Raw genomic sequence first — 10,918 nt, 5'->3', positions numbered from 1 at the left:
CGGGCTGGGGGTAAAGTAATTGCTCAAAGGCAGGAAGGCGCAGGTTCTGGGGGAGTTTGGATAGAAGCTGGATGAGCTGCAAAGAAAAACTCGCATTTTAATTAAAAGCAGAGTGGAGGGTAGGACCAAATTCTTTCTGGTCCTTCTGGGAAGTTTCATGGAATTACGGGCCGAAAGCTGCAAATTTGAACTAAGCAAATTGAAATTTTTGAAATGAAATAGTAATGCCTGTGGAAGACTCTGACACTATACAGCCTTATCAGCTTTTGCAACAAAAGTGGTGTTCCAGTCTGAAAATTATGTCGGGAAAGCCGAGTCACTTGTTGATGCAGAAAACAAAGGCTGAGCACTCAGTGTATTACAAGTAAAATTCACCTCTTAGATACTTTGGAATTCCCTGAAATATTTGCAAATATGTTTTAATGCACAGAGTGTTCACAGCCCCAGCTGTAGTCCACAAGACCATTCACAAGCACGAGCCCTCACTGCGTTGCGCCCTAATGCAATACAGTTGAAAGTTAACAGCAAGTCCAGTTCTGAGGAAATAAGCTGGATGTGTATTTTTGTCTGACTCCAGATTTTTAAAATGCATTTGCTTTAAAAATGGAACTGCAATTTTAGTAACTTTACAAACCAGTGAAGGGAGTCTAGTTGCTTTCTGTGTCACCTCCTGAAATTCCTGAGTTGGTCTGAGCTAAGTGAAAGATGCCGAGACCCATCACAGGACAAGGACAGTCCTCTGTACTGCTGTATGTCCTGCCGTGTTCTTTCTGTACCTACTCCTTCGTGAGTGAAGCTCTCCTGCTCTCCACTACTCCTTGCTGAGATGACAAAAGCTTTCTCTTAGAACTTGCGCCACGTACAGACAGATTAACTTCCCTTCACTCCTTTCTCCTGCACTTCCTGACTTCCCTTCGAATTCACTGTTCTGATCCAGGTGTTAGAAGCAGAAGTCCCTGGCAAAGTCAGAAGATCTTGTTACCGGAGAACAGATCCTGCTGCTTAGCTTTGTCTTGCAGTGTACGTGCCCAATAAGGTTTGTGTGTTAGAGGATGTACTTTCTTTGTCCCAGTTGCTCACTGTTGGTCTGCCTCCCACCTAGGCTTACCACTGCAGTTTATGCTCCCTAAACCAGCAGAAGCCAAACGTTGCAATTAAGAGAGTGATTTCCTGCTCGTGTAATGACCTGAACTGGCTCACTGAGCAGTTCAATGAGTGCCGGAGCTAGCAGGAGGGACGATCAGGACTGCTGCAGCTGTAGCTTGAAGCGAGGGTGATGAAGCAGTGGGACAGTCCCTTTCGATAGCATCGTGCTGCTAGATCAGCTCTGTCACCTGGTGGGAACCTGCTGTGAGTCTTTCCCTAGCCCGGGTCATCAAGGGAGCTACAGCTGCAGTGGCCTGCAATGAGCTCTGACAACGTAGAAGTTCCTGGTGATTTTCATGCGTCACTGAAAGCAGCCTGTAATGTGTGTTCACAGAGTACATGCTTTACGTAGTAAGAAGAACAAAGTTGCATTGATTTTTGCTTTAATGTTTTTGTTAAAGCCTTTGGCTAAAATATCTTGAAATAAATTTTCCTGAGGAATTAAAATCTATTTTCACTATCTGAAGTGCACTGGATTCTCACTCCGTATCTTGTAAACACCCCGTTCACTTTAGATTTCCCTTTGCTCTAGCTTGTCTGGTGTACTGCTGAGAGCAAGAAACGTTTTCCAGAGTGTGGCTTTAACTTAGACACTCTGTAAGTCAGCTGTGCTGAAGTCTGCTGAGCCTGGGATCTATGTTTCACAGACAAGTAACTTGACCTGGCGATGCCATTAGAAAAACAAAACAGTTGCTCCCATGTTGGAAATATGTCTTTGTACATGACAAGCAGAAATCTTATGATGCCTCCAGCAAAAGTAGATGCCTAAAATAACTCATTAGGAGTACAAGCTGATAGAGAAAATTGCATGGAGTTCTGCTTTGTGGCTTGTTGAATCGGTGCGGCACTGGTCGTGCTTGGCTGGGTAGAGAGTGCTGGACGAGTAATACCTTTTTGCAGTTTTGTGAGACAGTATGCCTGGTACCAGGACTACGGCTTAGAGGTCATTGAACTATTGAAAAATAAACCCACTGGTATCTTGCTGTTTGTTTTCTCAGCAGTCCTCTGTGCCAGGGGTGCCCCTTACACTGGGGACAGCAGGGTCCATCCGCACCAGAACTTTATAGCCCTCTGCCTCTTTCTGCATCCCATTCCTCTCCTGTGCGCAGCTCAGCTGACAAGACCAGTGTCATGACACACCAGAGCAGGAGGGTGCTGCACATGCATGGTACCCGTGGTGTGTCAGGGGGAGGGATCTCTGTGCTTTGCATAGTAATAGCAGCCAGTCTCTTCACACGTTTCTTCCTTCTATAGGTATCTAAAAATGAACCGAGAAAGGAAACGAAATGTCTTTTTGTGTGTGAGTTCATGAGATGTCACGGAGTCCTGGAACAGGCTGCCCAGGGAGGTTGTGGAGTCTCCCTCTCTGGAGATATTCAAGACCCGCCTGGACACGGTCCTGTGCAGCCTGCTGTAGGAGATCGTGCTTTGGCAGGAGGGTTGGACTAGATGATCCACAGAGGTCCCTTCCAACCCCTGCCATTCTGTGATTTTGTGTGATTCTGTGATCCAGTGTCAAAGAGCCATCTATGTTAGAGATGTTAGCAGTGTTGTGACATTATCTGAAAAGTGGGATATCTTCCCCTCGTGTCGATGTAGCCGAACCATGGCTGGAAGAAAGAGATGTTGCAGTGCATCTGCCTAGTGGAAGAGCAGCGGCATGGACAGAGCCTGTGGACACTGGAGGCAACATCATTTAGACATGTCGTAGTGCAGATAAAAGGCTCCTTCTCAGCTTCCTTGAGTGACTTCACCTTGCATACAGGACCAAGCTCAGAAGAAAGAAGAGGACCTGGGACGGAAACTAGGGAGTGTGAGAAGAGAGGGAGAGGGAAGAAGACCCTTTGAAGTTAATGCTGACAGCACAGCTAGAAAGGTGGGGGGAGAAGACAGGAGCCAGCAAAGTAAAGGAAACATGAATGAAAGGATCTCCAGAGAAAAGCGGGAATTAAAGGCAAAAGTCCATGTAACTACTTGTTATTGCATGTTTTATTTTGCCCAAATCTAAGTGAGAACATTTGCAGGACTCGGGAGAGGGAAACACAGCTTCAATGTGTTCCCTGTCTTTCCACATACTCTCCACTGCTGCAGGGTTGTTCGGGTTAGTGACTTACTGCAGGTTACTCCTCGCCCCCAACTTGCTTAGATCGAATGGGTTAAACGCTGCCACAAACCCTCCTCTGTTTTGGTTTGCCTTCTTCAGCCCAGTGTCATCACTGGATACCAGCTGGAACATGGTGAGGAGAAAATGGTGCCACCCAGATTTGGTTGGGAGATAAAGAGCTGCAGGAGGAAATAAGGCGGTAGGGAACCAGCCAGTTTTAAGAGAGGCAGAGCAAGAAGGAAAGGGGAAGAAAAAATGGTTGTGAAACAGAAGACTGCAATGCTTGGATACAGAAAAAAGAGATTAAAACAAACACAGAAACATCCCAGGTGTCAATATCTGAAGTACTTAATGCATTCACTGGAAAATAGCACCTTCTTGTTGCCGGTGCCCTGAACTCTGTGTTAATTAAAGAGGTACCTGGAGTTCCAGGCCAGTGCACAGGACTTGCTTTCTCAGGTTAAAGGGATTTCGCTAACAGTGTCTGTATAGCGGTAATTAGTAACCCACGGCCAGCAAGCCCTTTGAACAATTTTACCAGCTCTCTGCATGACACCTCTTGGAACAAGACACAACAATGAGGAAAGAGAACCAATTTAAGATGCAACGTCAAAAAATTAATCAGAGAAGGCAACTCATGTACATTAGAACAGAGCTGTAGCTAGTAATCTCATCTAATCTACTTCTGTGCCTATACTTCACTAATCACCATGGTTATATAAGCAGATCTTATCAAAGATCCTTAATTATAGCAACCCCAGTAAATGCTTCACAGTACAGCAGAGAGAAGGGTGAGGTCTTCGTAGCCATGTTCTCCGTATGGGCCTGGAAGAGGACTGTGTGTGGTGCAAACTGGCTGTGGCTTCCTTCCATGTGTTGGGGCGACATACACAGGCCTGAAGGGCTGTGCCACCGAGCGCATGGGGACAGACCCTCTCCGAGTCCACCAGGTCACTCCGTTGAGCTCTGATCACTGTCAGCGGTGTCAGGGCACTGCTTTGATGCTGTGGGTGAAGGTAAATTTAACTAGTCCGATATGAGGGGCAGTCGGTGGGGTAGGATGAATGGCGAGGAAGAGGAGAGGAAATGCCGAGTCGAAGAACGGTATTGGAGAAGCAGCGGTGCAGAGGCTGCAGAGTACGTCTGAGGGATTTGGCTGTCTCGTGGAACTTTGGAGAGTTTTTGAGATCCGACCCATGATTAGGAACACTGCTGATTTGTTAACTGTGGCTGTTAGAGAGTGCCTTACAGTTGCGAAAGAGAATAATTAATAAAGCTGCAGGACTTTTAAATTCAACAAATTATTTGATGTTCTCTTTAGCACTTTGGTCCAGCAAGCTGCTGTGATATCTGGGGTCAAGACCCTCACTATGCTGGTTCCTTTGTTTAAAGGCCCTGTCTCCCTGCCCAGGGGAGCTTACAAGCTAGGCAAAAATGTCATCCTCCTTCCTTTCCAGAGGAGGCATAGAAATCAGGTGGTTTTCCCAACAGCAAGATGGACACGTATGGGGTCAGGATAGGAATTTAGCAACAGCCTTGGTGGTTCAGATGGAGGGATCGCCCAGCCCAAGCGCGCTAGGAGGGAGGCCCTGCATCCAGCCCCTCCACCTCCAAACAGTGCTGCAGAGGCACCCCTCTGCGCTTGGGCTGCACTCGCTCCGTCTGCTCACTCTTGCAAGAAGTGGCAGGACCTCTTAGCTGGCGGTGAGGGTGAAACAGCCTGGCAAGGGGCACAGACCTGGTCCCATGGCCCAGGGGGGCAGGAGCGGGAATGCTCTGCCCGCGGCCGTGAGCACTGGTGTGTTTGGGGCCTCCCCTCGCTCACGCCAAGAGGGAGACCTCAGCGCGCAGGTACATCCAGTGCCCGAGGCTGCGGCCTCACTTCTGCCTCCTCCAGAAACTCTTTTTGAAGCTTGATTTTTTTGCACCGCATCGTTTACGCTGTGCTTATCTGGGTGCAAGTCACGTAATTTCTCCCTGTTTTCTTTCACCATAGCCCTCTCACCCCCCTTGCTAGGCAGGGATTCAAGTTTTGTTCAGGACATGTGCTAGCCTGACTCTGAAGAGAGGTGAGTAGAGACAGTGGTGGGACTGACCCGGCAGGAGAGCACTAAGACCGTGAAGGTGGTTTGCCTGAGGCGAGCCTCATCTCTTGCCCTCTGGCTGTGCTGACCCCTGCACATTCCCCAGATGGGGGCAACTCGGTGGCATCACTGTTCTCTGGTTGTGGGGGCAAGGCATCCCTGTTGTTCCCTGGAAAAAGGAGAAAACCCTTTTTTCTTCCACTTTCAGTATCTGCCACTGTGAGTGTACTCCTGGCTCTCCTGTCTCAGACCTCCTTTCCCAGCCTTGATGTGCTGTCTTGGGGCTGCCCATGACCCACCTCGCCCCTGTTGCACCTGCCAGGGGCCCAGAGGATTGACTGCAAAGTAATCAAAATCCGTCTGACAAGCAAATCCACCTGCTCGTTTGAGGGAAATTCCTCTCTGTGCTGTCTTGGGAAGTTTGGATGGAGCATTTTGTGGGAGAAGCCGATCTCTTTGGACCCTTCTGAGTACTCTTGGCAAACTTCTGCAGGTATTGCTTGCTTGCTTGCTGCCCCCAGGTACTTTGCAGCAGTCAAAGGACTGAGAGGACAGCAACGCAGTGGAAGGAGAGTTTGGTGGAAACCTCAGCAAATCTGGAGGGAGCCCCGCCAGTCACACCGCTGTGTTCTGCGGTGGGGAGCCCATCACAACGGTTGTCTGATCTGGCCTCGGCCAGAGCACCAGGGTCTCTCTCAGCTGCCTGGCTGTTGGAAGCAGTCCCCCGGGGTGAGGCGCCGGGTGTGCAGCAGGAGCTTCCTGATAAGGCCACAGGGACTGATTCGCACATGTTCAGAGGCTGCTTCCAGCTCAGCGCGGGTGACTGTGTGCACGGAGGTGCCAGCAGCGGCGGCGGAACGTCTGCAGGTCCTCCTGCCAGCAGCTGTTGTAGCGTGGTGGTGGAGCACAGGCTGGTGCAGGCTCTTCCGTGGCTGTGTGGTCATCAGGAGGGATGGGTCAGCCTGCAATGAAAATGCTGAGAATCCCCTCCCTGTCTGGAGGAGGATGCGCTGCCTTCTGACAGGAGGCAGTAGATCGCTAGTGGGTGTGGGTGAGCCTGGTGAAAGAAAAAACATATCCTGAAGAGAGATGAAAAGCAGAATATGCATGCCTGTCTCCCCAGGTACACTCCCAACCTCCAACTTTTTTCAGCTCAGGGGACCTCCTGAGACTTTAGTGGTTCATCAGTTTAGTACCGCTTATTGTATCTCTCCTCCAAGGACTTGTCTAGTGCCCCTTGAGCCCATGCAAGCTCTTTGCATAAGCCATCCTCCAGAAAGCAGCTTGCAGGTCTGCTGTCCCCGTTGCATCATTTTGTTTGTTTTCAGGCTGGCTCCAGCTACCTTCATTTGGTTATGGTTTCCTGATACAGCAGAAACTTAGCTAACATGAGCTAAGCCGCGGTGTAAGGGGCGGGTTTCCCTCCACCCCTCCCCGTGCTTATTTTGTTCTGTCTCTCATACTTGCCTGACTGCATGGTGAGCGGTTTGAACTTGCTCAAATGTCTGGGTTAAAAAGCTGAATCATTTTATCTTGCAATCAGAATTTGCAAGGGGAAATGAGGCTGCACTGCACAGATGGGAGCACAAGGTGGGAGGGGGGAGGGAACGCAGGATAGAAGGAGGAAGACAGCATGTAAGGCTTCTCGCTTTCTGTAGCAGCAAAGTTGTTCAGCTCAAGCCCATCGTCGGACTGTACCCTCACAACGGAGCTTTTCTATCAGCAAATATCAGACATAAAATATCAGGTATTTCTGCCAGTGGACTAGAGCAGCAATATCAGAGCAAGCTGCTGTAGGTGGGGGGGCACCTCCTGCAGATTCCCTTTGCTGTCTGCAGTTGAACTCTGCTCACAGCTCCATGTTCACAAAAACATGAGCGTGCCAGGTTTGTCCTGCAATACATTTACAGGACATGTTTAGGAGAAGAGCCTGGTCACAGCAGCCTGCAGAAAGGCGAGGCACAGTACACCCACAACAAGCTTCTCGCTGCTTCCTTGTGCCAGACAAACCTCCCACCAAATCCAGCGGGTGTTCTCCTGGGCCAGAGGCGGGTAAGAATCACAGAATCATAGAACCATAGAATGGTAAGGGTTGGAAGGGACCTTAAAGACCATCTGGTTCCAACCCCCCTGCCATGAGCAGGGACACCTTCCACTAGACCAGGTTGCTCAGAGCTCCATCCAGCCTGGGCTTGAATACTTCCAGGGAGGGGGCAGCCACAGCTTCTCTGGGCAACCTGTTCCAGTGTTTCACCACCCTCATGGTGAAGAATTTCTTCCTAATATCTAATCTAAATCTGCCCTCTTTTAGTTTAGAGCCGTTCCCTCTTGTCCTATCACTACACACCCTTGTGAAAAGCTCCTCTCCATCCTTCCTGTAGGCCCCCTTCAGGTACTGACAGGCTGCTCTAAGGTCACCCTGGTGCCTTGTCTTCTCCAGGCTGAACAGCCCCAACTTCCTCAGTCTGTCCTCGTAGGAGAGGTACTCCAGCCCTCTGGTCATCTTTGTGGCCCTCCTCTGGACCCGCTCCAACACATCCATGTCCTTCTTATGTTGGGGGCTCCAGAGCTGGACGCAGGACTCCAGGTGGGATATCACGAGAGCGGAGTAGAGGGGCAGAATCCCCTCCGTCACCCTGCTGGCCACGCTTCTCTTGATGCAGCCCAGGATACGGTTGGCTTTCTGGGCTGCAAGTGCACATTGCTGGCTCATGTTGAGCTTCTCATCCACCGGTGCCCCCATTGCAGGTGAACCGACAGGCTGCTGCCATTGCCCTGTGGCACGCGTACTCGACGGGTGCTCTAGAGCCGGTCTGCACCGCCGTGCGCTGTGGTCTGCTAAAGAAGCAGACTGACGTGCGGTGACAGACACCTCCCGCCAGCAGACGTGCGGTTCTTGGTTTGCTTTCCACGACACTCCTCCCGAAATAATCCCCCGACTCTGAAGGAGTGGAAGCCGCTGCCCGAAATGATGGACGCAGAAGCCCCCGTGAGCCCTCATTTGCTTTGCTGGGGCTCCCTCCGGTGGCCTTCAGCTAGCAGGGCTCACCCAAGCCAGCACTACAAGTCCATGGCCGAAGCTGAGCTGGACACGACCCCGAGCAGCGTTTCCCCCTCGGGGTGGGAGGCGAGGGGCTGGCAGAGGCCGTGGCATGGCCCAGCGCCGGGCGGCGAGCGGTCACCCCAGCAGCGGGAGAGCCGCTTCAGCGGGGCGGTGGGCCCAGGCTCCCCTCCTGCGAGCCCTGGCAGGAGACCCCGGCTGCCCCAATATTCGCGCGTTAATTCGCGCCTTTGGAGCCTTCCTCTCCCTCCTCCGCAGCGTGGCCTCTCCCCAGTGCGGCTGCAGGGCGGGTGCTGCTGCCCTGTTTCGCCCCGGGGACCTCTCTGAGCATCGGGGACCCCCAGCAGCAAGGAGCCCCTTGCCTTGTGCAGCGTGCCAGAGCTAAAGAGGCTGCGGCATGTCAGCTCTGCTTTGCCAGCTCCCTGCGGAGTCCTGCGGCGGCAGACAGCCCCTCCGGAGGCAAGCGAGCTGCGATGGAGCCTGCTGGCAGCCCCTCTCGCTTCCCCAGGGGGACAGAGCTGGGCAAGAGAGGCTGCAGTTTGGCCATGGGGTTTTGCTCGACTCCGAGGGGTTCGCTCTGCCCTACATAGCTGCAGTCTGTGCGGTGGTGTGCTCATCCTGCCCTCACACAGCTCGTTCCCCAACACGAGCAAGAGGTGGGGGCCTGCCCTGGTCAGGCTGTGCCTGTCCAATGTGAATGCACAGGTACAAACATGGCCGACAGGCAAGCCTGCATGTGGAACTGCGCTGCTGGCCCTTGTCAGAGAGCCTTAGTTACCACAGGTAAAGAGGCAGAGGTGGAGATTCACCTCGCAAAAGCGATTGCAGTAGAGACCTACCAGCAAGCAGGCTCTGAGGTTAGCGTGAGGTGAAGCCCAAGACCAAGCTATCATTTCTCCACTTCCACCATCCCCCTTCAGAGGCCAAGTAAGCTGCCATGGGTCTGCTGACCCATGCTGCAATCAGGCTTTGCTCTCTGCATCACATAGGCACCTTGGAAAATTTTACCCAAAGCCAAGCTGCTTATTTTCAAAGCAAGAAGCTCTGATCCTGTGAAAATATTATTTTCCAGTTATGACTTGCAGAATGGCTGATGCAGATTTAATCGATCTGTTTGGTCAGTCCTGTGAAAGCACAAGCATCAAAGCTGCTGGCTTAGATGCAGCTGAAGAGCTGTGTTGCCTTGTGTGAATTCTTGTTGTTGTTTTAGCCCTTAATTTCAGGGCAGTAACTGCAACAACAGACTTCTTTGCTACCATCTGGCTGAGGAACTGATGAGGCTTAGAAAAAAAGGTCAGTATTGTTAATGCTAAGTTATTTGCTCTCTTAAAGCATTTCCCTGGAGCTTAGCAAGAAATAAATGCTCATAACATCCAGCAGAACTGTTTTTTTTTAGAGCAGGGGCCAAGATTGATAGTATTTACAGTGCTAGTTTTAGCTCTGTAAAGTAGCTCTAGCTAAAATAACACTAGCTCAGTAAGTAAGGCCAGGGGTGTAAATCTGCTGCAGGAAACCTATGCAACACCGGATAGCTGTTGGCATGTCCTTTGGGTGTAGCACAACCAGGGTCCTGGAAAGGACTTACTTTCCTCATCTGGATTAGCAAAAGACAAAGGGAGTTTCCTAGGAGACCAGATTCAGAGTTAGTTTTCAGATCTGAGCGATACTGAGTGATGGAGTAATAAGAGACAACTGTTTTCCCCCCAAGATTAAAATCTGTTTAAAACAACCACAGCAAGAGCATTAGTTTCTGCTAACTTTTTTGATACGAGGTAGTGAGAGAGCTGGAAGGTGACAGCGTCATGAAGAGTGACCTTGAGCTGTTCTAGGACCAGGCAGCTGAAACCACAGCATAGCTCAGTAGCTCAGCAGCTGGCATGAGGCTGCTCAGGCATTTAGCCGATCCTAAATTAAAGAGGTTTACAGCCGTGGCGTTACGGTCTCAATGAGCCGGTGTCACAGGTCCCAGTGATATTCCAGGTCTCATCTACGACAAAAAAGGCCTGAATTGTATTCCTTTACTCTCCTTAACAAAATGAGACAAAACTACTGCTCATGCCTGAAGATGCACTTAGATTGGAGGGAGCCTGTGGCAAGGGGCTCCCAGGCTCCATATGACCCCTTGGCTCTGCCTGGGACCTCTCCACGGGCCTGACAGACATCTAGGGAAGAGGTTGTTATCCAGAGGTTGGAAGTGGGTGGCTGTAACTCGGCCTGACATTGGACATTTGAAATTATTTGAAAATGGCTGAAGTATTGGCCCAAGAAATGCATGCACGTGCTACAGTTTTTGAAGGAACAGTGTGAAAAAAGTTGTTTTGACAAAAGTGTCATTTGTGGGGTGTAATCAGGGTGTTCCCCACCTTTAAGTGGATGTTGAGGGAGGCATCTCCATGCCGTGAAGAGGAATTGCTGCTCTACCTTTGTAAAAGTCATTAAAACAGACTGCTTTCTTCTTTGCAGTGCCTGAATGGCAGCAGATACCCATCCAAGCCCATTTCTGTGCACTTTTCCACACGTGCT

Source organism: Opisthocomus hoazin, chromosome 1, assembly GCF_030867145.1.
Source record: "Opisthocomus hoazin isolate bOpiHoa1 chromosome 1, bOpiHoa1.hap1, whole genome shotgun sequence".
NCBI classification, from domain to species: Eukaryota; Metazoa; Chordata; class Aves; order Opisthocomiformes; family Opisthocomidae; genus Opisthocomus; species Opisthocomus hoazin.
The sequence above is the reverse complement of the archived record's forward strand: the minus strand, read 5'-3'. Positions refer to the sequence as shown.